The following is a 12,153-nucleotide window of genomic DNA, read 5'->3' on the forward strand; positions in this document are numbered from 1 at the left end:
CATATCGACAGAGAGCTTACATCACTGACATGAGTCAATGCGTGCTGTTGCTAACCGACTGTGGGTTTGGGGATCACAGAGCAGAGTCGTGAACTTTGGAGACAGCAGAAGGCGAGCTCAGGAAGGAGCAGTTGGGTGACCAGTGGGACAGAGAGAGGTAGCAGGGAAATTTTCTGGCTGAAACAGACAGAACATGGGCCTTCTACAGCGAGTAGAGATAATCAGAGCTTGTGACCAAGGGGAATAATTTCTTCTGAGAATGGAGAGAGTTGACAACTGAGACAAAGGTGGGCACGTGAATGATGCTAGCGCTGTAGGGAATCTATGGAATGTCTCAAGGTGACTATAGTCAGAAATAAGCCTAAATCTTTGACTTTTACGGTTGCCGTGCAGACAGCTGTGACTCAGCCCTTGCATTTGAGGCAGTTAATAGCAGGTGGGCTGCTCTGAGAGGGACCAGTCTGCAGCCTCCAGGTATAGGCTCAAGTGAGCATGAACTGATTGTTGAAGGTATAATTGAAAAAGCTACAGTTTGGGCAGACCTATGCCGTGCAGTGAGGTGAGTATTGTTTCCATATTTTTTTTTCCCACAGTTACAGTCGCTTAGCACTGAGACTTCAGGGACTGGGCAGGGAAATAACTCTAGGAGAGCACTGCATTTTACCTTGGGTCTGAATGGCAGAATGCCTGCCTGAACCACAGAAGAATTAGTAGAAATGCAGAAAGCTCTTTCAGGAGCTCATAGCTAATTAAATAGCCCTTGAAGAAAACACAAAGCTCTAACAGTGTCCCTGGAGAATTTGACCAGCCCTTAGCCAAACTTGATGGGAAGCTGGAGAGGCCTTGGAGCAGCTCACAGGAGGAAATGATGCTCGTTTGGAAGGTTGGCTGGTGTTCCAGTAACTGCCTTCTGTCCTCAGCTTAAGTAAACGTTGAATGGCTGTGGCAGATTGCTTCCTTCTGGTGGAGGCAAGGGGACACAGGTACAGCTTTTTTTTTTTTTTTTTTTTGAACAATGCAGGTAGTTGGTTTAGATTTAGCTAAGCTAGGAGTTATGATTCTGTTCTAGGAGAGACCTTCCCTGTCCTTATTGCCTTCTGCAGTGAATGCCACAGTTCCAGGCCCACCACAGCTTGTGTTTTACCTCACTGGCTCCGAGACAATAATATTATTAAAATAAATAATATTATCTGGAAATAAATTAAGCTCTAAATCTATGTAATGCTAAAAAAAAGACTCTGTCCAGGCTATTCTTTTTTCTCGCTCTCTCTGCCTCTCTCTTTTTTTTTTTTTTTCCTATTGAAGCCTTGATTGAACCCGTTCAAGGATTCTCTGATTTGGGTGATGTGGGCACACTGATTTGGACCAGAATTTGTAATCGTGGTGAAGTGTTTGCAGTTCAGTGTGTCTGCCTGGAGAAACCAGCCGGGCTTGTACAATGTTACTGTGGTGAAATGGGGAAGGTGTCAGAGTGGGAGATTGGTGATCGGAGACGCAAGAGGCCTGAGAGGATGTAGGTACTGAGAGATGTGTATAAAGGCTGGTCTGATGAGCCAGAGGAAAACAGAGATGTAGGAGGGGGTGGGATGGAGGATCAGGGTGTTGGCCAGCAAAACAGGGCATGGGAGGGAATCCAGTGAGTTAGCAGGGATTAGCGACAGACTAACTTAACCACCTGCAGTTATTATTCCTTCTGATATGTACAGCTTTAATCCCTCGGTTAAGAAAGAAGTAGATAACTGTACCAAACTTGTTTATCCTCTAGGCTTCAATTGAGGCTGACTGCCAAGATTGTCCTAACCATGTTTAGAGCCTTCTTCTCTATGCTTTATCTGTTTTTCCTCTTGTTTCTTATCCTCAAGACTCTGTAAAAAATAGTATTGAGAAAATGGTATTCAGAATAGTTCAGAAAGTTCCTTTGGGCAGTGACTTGGGAAGTGTTTTGGAATGGAGACTGACGTCCCTCCATAATGGAGCCGGGCAGTTTGTCACAGCTACCTTTAGGCCGGCAGTAGCATCCACCCACTTTCACTACGTTTCACCCAACCCTCGGCAACGTCTGCTTCTTCTGGAGACTTAGGTCTGAATCTTTTCTTACGCCAACACAGTGGGAATGTGTAGTGGTGTGTCTTCTCTCAGGTCACTTACTGGCATTGTAGGGCCAACAAAAGCTGCAGCTCCAGGAGCCCTTGAATTCACCACCAAGAGAAGTTGCTCTAGTTTAAAACTATCCTAGCAAAAATGGCGAGCTCTGGGGTTTAACAGAGCAGGAGAGGCAGCTTTGGGAATGAATGGCTGAGATGGAATCTACAACTTTATCATCATCCTTGGCTTTTGTTGGTTTTGTTAAAGGAAATATAGCCTGAGAGAGTTTGTGGCCAAGATACAGGAGCAGTGGCAGCACGGAGGTGATTTAAGTGCACAGATACTTGGGAAATAGTGGTTGGAAGCAAGGTAATTTCAGCAGCTTCTGGTCTCATATGTGGTTCCTGTGATACGTTGTTAACCACTTGTACTGCTTCAGCTTTTGTGTTCCTCCTCTGTGGACTTTCATTGTCACTCCTGCCTGTTGCTGCTCAGTTTGGTGAGTGGTGAGGAGCTGTTTTAGAAACTTTGCTTAGGTCTCAGCTTCATTTCTTTGCCAACAGTGCTTCCTGCATCTAAACAGGCCTCAGTCTCCCGTCAGGTTCAGGGCTCTGGAGAGTTCATTAGTGCCTCCCCCAGCTCCAACACATCAGGGATTTGACCCTGTGTACTCGGTGTGTTGGGGGCTCTTATTTCATGACATGCTCACTTCTCTCCCCAGCTCTAGCAGTGAAGAAGGTCCTGTTTGTGTAGGCAACGACCAGGTTCTGTGTCTTTTCTGCTATCCATGTAGGGTGATACTGAGCCCGAGCTCTTTTTTTTTCTTTCTTCTTTTTTCTTTTTTATTTTTTTTTTTTGATGCATTGCTTTCTTAGTTCCTAAAATGAGGATAGCGAGACTATTACCCTCCCCATCCAGGATGCAGTGAAAGGCTGCATCTGTGCAGTATAAACAAAGCCCTAATTTACATGTAAATGTGTGTGATATCGCTGTAGCAGCAGAGTTGTACCAGTGAAGCCCTCCTTATGTGCAGGCAGCTTATGTCAGCAGAATAGGGCTCTTTTTTCTCTTTTTCTTTTTGAACAGAACTTTTCCGAGCACTGTCAGCTACATCAGCAAAAAACATTCAATACCAATATAACTGCACTCTCATTAGAGCACAGATCCCCATGACAGTTTAATCCCTAACTTCTTTTTAGGCACTTCTGAGGGTCTGTACCTACGACTCTTGGCTATGTGGAAGAGACCCCAAACACTCCCCCCATTAGTACCCTGGCAAACGAGCTCAGAGCAGATGTGGCCTCGTTTTATCAATAGCTGCAGAGCGCTCTGAGAGGTGGTTCAAGGCACTGAGCCTGGCAGAAGCTAGACCAGACTGTTACGGCTGACTTCAAGGAGGACCACGGCGGTTTCTGCTTCTTCTGACAATGTTGTTGGTACTGCAGGAGTCTGGCCCTTATTCACCTTTTCCCATGTGAAGACCAGAACGAAAAGCCCCTGTAGGCCACTGGCACTATGGATGGGGGAGCAGAAGAGACTGTTCCATACGGTGTCACTTCGGTGGCTGTGCCTGGTCCCCGTGTGAAGAGCCCCTGAGTGCTGCAGCCCCGTGGTTGCACCACATATGGGAACCACAGGATGCTTGTCCTATGCTGTGGCCTTCTCTGGTGTAGCTGCTACCCTGGGCTGCCTGAGCCCTGCCCCTCTGCTTCAACTCTTTGTCTCTTTTTCCCCCGGTTTCTGACTGTGAGGATACCGGCATTAATAGTTCTGGTCAGCTGGGAACACCCTGAGCACTTGGTACAAGTCAGTAGGAAGAGGCGTGCAGAGTTCCTGACCTTTGGACATGCATTGGCTGAAGGGAAATAAGCCGCAGCTCCTCACGCAGGCATTTTGCACTGACGAGCTGCCACAGGGGCTGTAGAGCAGCAGGGTGGGTAGCCAAGGCTGACAAGAACAGTGGGGTGGCCAGATAAGTCAGTTGGTCTAGCAGAGAGCTTCATCAGCCAAGGAATTAGTGGCAGCAAGCATCATGTGTTTATTGTTCAGGAGCTGGGACAAGGTATTTTGTCCACTGAGCAGAGAAAGACGGTATGTAAGGCCATAGTGTTCCCTAGAAAAGATGTCTTCGTTGTTAGTTTTTAATTTTGTTGTTAGTTTTAATTTTGTCCCTTCCTGATGCTGTTACAAAGGTGGCACGTGAGAGGAGAGCATCCTACAGAGGAGAGAGAGATGGCAAGGACAGTACACTGGCACGTGAGCAGTGACCAAACCTCAGCATGGAGAAAGAATGAAGGAAGGAGCAGTTTGTCCCCATTCAGGTACTGAGCACAGTTTTTCAGGTTTCCTTTCTCCTCCCTTTCCTATTTAGAAAAACATGGATGAAGGGAGATAGACAAGCTGACAGAAGACATGGCTAAACCCCAGAGAAGTTGCTGCAGGCCTGAGCGGTTGCTGTATCAGGCGTGGCCGTAAGAGGGAAGTGTGTGCTCAGGCATTAGGCGCCTTCACTGCGTGCGGGAGCAATCCCAGCTCGGCCGCTGCGGGCTCCGCAGGCAGCAGGGACCCTGCCCGGCTCCCACCTCCTGTGCAGGGCTCACAGCAAGGCCTGAGCTCCTGGAGGTGCCAGAGGCCAGCCGCAGGCAGGCATGCAGGTAGCAATGGTGGAGATGGTGTGAAGGCAGCTGGGGTGGGGATGTGAATTGCTGTGTGCAGGTCCCTGTCACCTCTCGGAGACAGGGGAGGATGGGCTGACCACTACTGGGAGAACTGGGGCCACCTTGTCCAGAGGAGCTGGGCAGCCAGGTGGGGAAATCTCGCTCCAGCTGTGTCCTCGCACACATACATCCAAGCAGTGGTTGTAGTAGCTGGATCACTCAGGATTAGAGCATTCAGGCTTGAGGCTGTTGATGCTGGGATGTGCCTGGTGGTGTAAATGAGATCTGAGTTTGAGCCACTTGATACGGAGTGACACCTGGCTGTTGCACAACAAAGGGGTTAGGGACGCAGCTCATGGCTCCTTTCTACTGTGCTCCTGCTGTGCTGTGAGCTCAGTTGTGGCTGTTCTGTGCTTTTGCTTCCCTCCTATCAGCAAGGAGCTGAGCCACAGGGACCCACAGGGTGCTTCGAGGAGAAACAGAATTGAGATTGATTTTCTATAGTTATCTGCCAAGAAGTGTGCGGAGCACCACCTGACCTGACCACCAGCTTCCCATGAGCTTGTACTGCAGAGGGGCACACGGTCTTGTTATAGATTTGTTTCTCAGGGACGTTTTCTCCTTAGAAGCAGAAACAGAGGAAAGTGAATGAGACAAATTCAATTTGTTCCTTGTTCAAGCCACAGAATCAAAGCAAAACACATCCAAGAATAAACTGCATGAGAGCTGTACCCAGGTGCTGTGGCAAGGCTGTGCAAAAGTGTGCATCTTTTGGCAGCTGGCTGGGCACGTGTTGATTTTTGTGCTTTTAAAACCTCGTATTCCTGCACAGCAGCAGGACCTACAGCTCCTGCTGCAGGGGCAGGGACTGCGAGTCTGGCTGGGATCTAAAGGCACAGGAGAAAAGAGTGAGAGAGCTGAGGGAATGTGCAGGGCTCAGCACGTGCCTGTTGTGTGCATTGTATGGGGGGAGTGCTGCCCAGCAGGGGACGTCCGTGCCCCGTGTGGGGTGGCTGTGGGCTGGGGGCTGCCCTGCGTGTGGCTGCCTGTGCTGTGCAGCTGTGTGGGAATGGCTGCATGTAAGGACACCAGAGGTTACTTGGCAGTGAAATGAGGCGCAGCATTGCCATGGTGACCACACTCTGCTCTCCTCTCCCTGCCAGATGCCAGGCTCCCAAGCAGTAATGTCTGTGGGTTGTTCTGGGAGGCCCAGGCCACTCTCCCTCTTTTGAGAATGGATGGGGACCGTGCTGCCCCCTCTCCAGACTGGGAGAGTGGTAAACACAGGGGGGTCTCTTTTTTTTTTTTTTTCCCCTCTACATTTCATCAGGGGACGCTGTCTGGGTATGTCCTACATTAGTGGCTGGTGCAGTGCAAAGACAGGAGGGCTGGGGTTTGAATTGCTGTGGTACTTTATTGTCCATGCAGTGTCCTTGCGAGCAGTGAGGCGAGCCAGTTGGCACTTGATAGGCATGTGGTGAGCATGTACAGAGCTGGCTGTTGGAGGACCCTGCACCCACACGGCAAGAGGAGGTGCCCCAGGGAGCTCCACAGTGAACCACTTCAACTCCAGCACCACCAGGAGCATGGAGCTCACCAGCACCAGGTACTGCAAGGCTCTAAGGACACAGCAACTGTGCACCAGAGCATAATGCCTCTGTGCACCTAGTGAATTCACGTTTGCTGTTAGTGCCCACACAGATGGTGTTTGCTGTTCCTACTGAGTTGGATCAGATCATGTTCTGTGCTGCAGCCCCTGGCACAGAAAGTACAGCTGCATCTTCCAGGGACCAGAGAAGCTAAAACGCGTTCCTCAGAGACCTTATTCCTTTCATCTTCAGAGACCTTACTCCTTTCATCTTCAGAAGGCTTAATTTTTTCATCATCTCTCTAGGTTTAGTACTTGGTGGTCTGTGAGGCCACGTTAATCATCTCCCTCCTGTGCTCTCAGTTAAAGGTTTAGAGAGCTGGCTGCTTTGTGGTCTGTGGAGAAAAAAATGAGAAAGAAGGGCTTTGTAGCCTAAAATGTTTGGACATGCATGGGCTGAGGAAGAACCCTGGTGCTTCTTGTACAGACCCATATGCAGAAGCTGGAAAGAACAAACCAAGTAGATGGTCACCCAGTCCTGGAGGCAGAAGTGCCACAGGAGACCAGAGAGGGGCTGTAGGCCAGAAGGTGAGGTCATCACGGCCCTTCTGTGCAGAACACAGCTAGAAGCTCCTCACTAATGTGGCTATTGTAGCATATTCCATTGAGTACCTGCCTTTTCCCTTTAAGGGTTTTTGTTTAAAGCACAGAAAAAAAGCCTGCTAGACACAGACAAACAGGTATTGTCATCTTGTCTCTTCTGGCAAGGGAAGCGAGAGCTGCGTCTCAGTGAAAGTAAAGCAATCTCTCTACTCAGCTGAGATTTGCTAATTTGCGCTGTCATGAGGTCTCATTGGAAACATATTTTTAAATGAAAAAGCAAGGAAATGATGCAAAATAGATTTGAGCATATTCCAGGAGATAGCTAAATTTTTCATAGTGAAAACCAATAATAGATCAGTCTGTGTGCTATGAACATCTCATCACAAAAATACACCATGGGAGGCTTCTGCTATCTATTCTTGGCTGAGCACTGACCTTGGCTATTAGATCTCAATTAAGCAGCTCTATGACTAATGTTTCTCTCTCTCTCCTGCTTTTCTGCTGCAGAAAATAATTTTCAATAATATTGAACGCTGAGTACCTGTGCACTTACTCTCCAGAGACCCATGGTTTCGTGGTGGGCTCCAAGTCACCTGAAAAAAACAGCATTTCCAGTGAGATTTCCAGGGAAAGGAGATGTTAAAGATCTGTGGAGACAGGGATTGCAGTCTTCAGCATCGAGCAGCCTCTGCTGTTCCCTCAAAAATATGCTATGATCATTGCAGCTAAAAGGAAGGGGTGAGTAGGCCACGGGGATCAGAAAGAGCATGCCATATCTTCACTTCTGTATGCTTGCTCACCTGGGATCTTATTTTCCTTTGACTTCTCTCCTATCATTTAGTCCTAGGAGGAGGGAAGAACAGACAGTGGAGCAGACAATGGAAGCGATAAGACTGTGCAAGACTTGCCTTGCTGCATAAATCTGTGATGAGGAGGGAGATGTCTGCGGACTGACTTTCAGCCCAGGTAAGTGCTGAAGCATCAAAGCACCGTGCCAAACCCTGATGTCTCCTGGAGCACACAGACAGCACTGGGCCAGGAAGGGCTGAGAGTTGCTATCTCTACACTTCTGTTTGACATCCAGCCATCGAAAGCAGGAGCAGTCCCTGAAACTGTTGCAGGAGAGGTGGGCTTCGGCTGCTCTCAAGTGCAGACAGGGTGTCAGGAGTGAAGAGTTCTCACTGCCAGCTACTTGTGTGTTACTGATGGTTGGGATTCAGGCAGGGAACAGGTGATGTGGTAGCACCTTGGCTATAAAGATGGAGGAAGTAGTAGGAAAACGGCAGATCCTGTTGTCCTTGTGGCACTGCTTGGAGGGAAGAGTGAGGGGGAAAAAACGGGTTGTGAGCAAGGACGTAGTAGCTCCTACAAACTGCCATCCCAGTGTGAGGAGCAAAAGAGATGCCAGTTTTTCACCAGCATTGGGATGAGGACTTGACAGAGCAATGAGTATCAGTGCTAATAATAGAAGATGGGTCTCCTACATGGTGGAACAAAACCCTTGCTTTGAAAGGACCTGCAACATGTTTTCAGCTCTCTGGACTGAAAAAATGGGTAATTTGCATGCAGCATTCAGCTGGATTTAGAACGGCTACAGCCTGTGTGCAGTAGTGGGGCAAAAATCTTCCTGACTACGTGTCACAGACATCTGATAATCAGCGCTTTTGCAAAGTCAGGTTTCATCACAGCAATGAGAACAATCAGACAAACCAGTTATTACAAGATTAGCGCTATTTGCTCGGAGTCTTTCCAGGTGCTGGCTGTATTTGACAAAGGTCAGATTAACATCTGATGTTAGTCTTAGAGGAATGCTGCCTGAAAAGCCACAGGGAAAAATTGTGTATGAAAGTGTGCTGACTGCAGTGGCAAAAAGCTGTACCTAGGCTTGATCTCAGTTACTGCAACAGGCAAGACAATGCCAGATCAGCTCTCTCTGTTCTAGAAAAGATGGGACATGCTATGCAGCAACTGGGAGTGAGAGGGGTGTTAGATCTTGGTGCTTGTGCCATGCTCAGCAATGATTGCTGCCTTTTCTCTGCCTACTTGGCTGTGAGCAATGGCATTGTTTTTTTCTTCTTTGGAAGAAACTATTTACAAATAATTTGTTGTTACCACCACTGCTAAGAGTTTCTGGACACTCAGGTTTACTTATGTTCAGCTCCATCCCGTGATTCCTAGTTCCTAGATGTGTCTAAGGAGCCATCCCCTTACTAACCAGCAAGTCTTTCTAAAATTTAAATTCTGTTTGAAAACAAAGCTAACTTCAAAGTTTCAGCAACAACCAACACCTTTGCCCAGACTGATTGTTTTTAAGCAAGAACGGTGCTTTGAAAGATGAGTCTTCTTTCCAGTCTGTGTGTTCTGCTCTGGCCTCCTCCATCATTTCAAAATCAATAGCTGTCTCTGCTTGCCCCCCTCCCCTCCAGACCATGCTCTTTGCTACCTCATTTTGGTTTTAATTTGCCACAGCAAAATTGCAGTAATTTTTCCCCCATCCTAATTAAGAAACCTATCCATTAAGGAGAAAGAAAACAAAAACAAAACCTTCTTATCTAAGCCCTTTGTGCAGAACAGAGACAGAAATGATTGGTGAGAAGATCAGCTCTAGAAAGCCAAGCCCTCTATTGATTCTTCTGGCCTTCCTCAGTAAATACAGAATGAGTTTTAAATTCACCTAGAAAGAAGCTAAAAGCTTGTGAAAAGCGCTGACTTCCCAACATCCAAGAAGAGTGAAGCAGTATCTCTTTGGTCTGTCTCACTTTTTACTCTCTCTATAGTTTCACAAAAATATTTGGAGAATGTTTCATTGTATCTTGCCTAACTTCTGTTTCTCTTCTGTCGCATTTTGCTGTAAATTGGCCTTGCTCTTAACTTTCCAGAGTGTAATGGTTCTGACCAACCTTTTGGAAGAACTTTGAGATGTGTACATGAAAGAGACTGGAAAAATCTCTATTGTGAGCAAACGTCCTTAGCTCACCCACCAGCACTGAGTACTTGAGTTAAGGAAAGGAACACTGGGTGATGGTGAAGGAGGGCTCAGCCTTTAGGCCATTCAGTTCATTGCACACTGCTGCTAAGCTCTGTTCTTACAGGCACAAAAAGGGAAAAAGAGTACCCAAACTTGCAGATACTAGTCAGGAGATAGTCCACTGCGCAGGGCGATTTTGTCAGAGAGGGTGCTCAGCAGCAACATAGGAAAAGGTCAGAGATGGAATAGCAGTAAGATGGGAAATGCCTACCCAGGGTTAGAACTTTGACTATCCAGAGGAGTAATCATAGCCTTTATGGTGAAGAGAGGGAAAGATACCGCACTTCTACAGACTTCATCCCCTCTCCCCTTCTCCCTGGAGCAGTGGAAGTGGGTGATGCTTTCCGTGATGCCTATCTGAGCACAAGCACTGGCTGAGAATTAAAATCAGATCTGACTCCCTGCCACACTCCAGACACTGTCCTGGGGAGATGGACTTGTAACTGATGAACCTGTTCAGTTTCTGTGCACAGTCAGGTCTTCCTAAAATGGGTTGTACACTTAAAATAGCAGGAAAAGGATGGGGATGATGCTAGCTGGACTAAAATTATACTGATATTCCAGAATGTTCCTCTCCCTGCTGCAACCCCAAAAGCAAAACACCCTAGGATCCAGTGGGTTTAAGTGGATCTGGTGTGTTTGAGTTACGATTCAGTGGTCCACTTGGTGGCATCCTGTTTGTAGCAGAATCTGGCACTAGCAGAGAGACTGGATACCACCTGAAGCTGGAAGGGGTGCAGAGAAGGGTTATTGAGGCACGTCAGGGGCTGAGGGCATGCAATCTATGAGCAAATATTGTGGATCTTGGGGTCCCTTTGTGTGGTGTAGAGATTGAGGAGGAGAGAGGGATCAAATTGTAGACTGTAATTAGTTGAAGGGGAGTTACAAAGGCAGTGGAACCAAACTCTTGCTAGTAATAGATGGTAATAAAAAGGCAGAGGGAATGTTTATAGGTTGCGATTGGAAACTCGGGCAGGACATAAAAATTCTTCGTCATGTGAGCAGGGCAGCACTGGCACAGGCTACTGAAAGGAAGGGCAGGCTGTGCCACGAGGGTTCTAATAGCACGGGTAGCCTGTGGGCAACAGCACTATTGCTAGCGGGAGGCCGGGCTGGGCACCTGCAGAGGTGCCTCCAGCCGCTGCTCCTGGGGTCCCTTGGCGACAGGTATCGGAAGGTGACACAAAGGTACAGCCTGCAGGAGCTGAGCTCTGACTTACATGTGGTAACTCGGAGCTCACCTGGACTCCGTTAGAGTAAACACGACCGTAGTAGTAGTCAGGGTTCAATTCTTTGTATTTGTTAAGCTATTTGTGATTATCATCTGCTAAATATAAATAGCTGAATTTTGTACCATGCTAAACTTGGGTCAACAGCACCTTGTGCCTCTTGTACCAGATCTGTAGCATTCAACAGACTGTTTTCAACTAAATTTGGTTATTAGGATATCCAGAGGCATTGTCAGACACTTTCTGCTAAAACCTGTCTCTTTGCACAGAGATGATACAAGGAAGACTTTCTATATAGGGGTCTTCTGAGGCCTCCAGCAACTTATTTTTCTGGACCATTAATTTCTGCAGTCCACATACACCTGTTAACCTTTTGAGGTAACGTGTTCAGATGTGGGCAATTTTTACACTTTCATCAGAACTGAAGTATGCTTAAAGCACCTTGAGTTACAGCTCCATTTTGCATCTTAATTAAGTGGGAACATGTCTTGTCACCAATGAGTCTGCTCTTCACATTTTATCTGTCCTGCTTGAGCCGTGATGCAGAGAATGGGAATGGGTTATGTGAGTAGATGGAGACAAATCCAAGCTCGTCTGAATTTTGGAAGATGCAAACCAGTTCCAACCCGGACCTGCAGGCACAGCAGTGACAACAGTAAGGAAAAAAATGACAAGCTCTCAAAAAAAACTGGGATCAGAATCTTCCAGGCAGCAGGCACAGCTCTAGGGACTGCTTTGCCAGTAAGTTACTGCCTGCTGGGCAAGCAGAGGGCATGCAGTAAATCTGTCTTGAGCACTACTGCGCAGCCCAGTTTGTAACACTGAATTTCCCTAGCAGAGTACTCTCAGGAGGCCTGAAATGCTAAGTTTGTACAGGCAGTTTCCTCTTCTGCTTCCAGCATTCATCCCCCTGTGCACTGATTCTGATGTAACTGTGGATTTTATTTTTCCTTTATTCTAGAG

This window comes from Aythya fuligula, chromosome 5 (genome assembly GCF_009819795.1).
Source record: "Aythya fuligula isolate bAytFul2 chromosome 5, bAytFul2.pri, whole genome shotgun sequence".
NCBI classification, from domain to species: Eukaryota; Metazoa; Chordata; class Aves; order Anseriformes; family Anatidae; genus Aythya; species Aythya fuligula.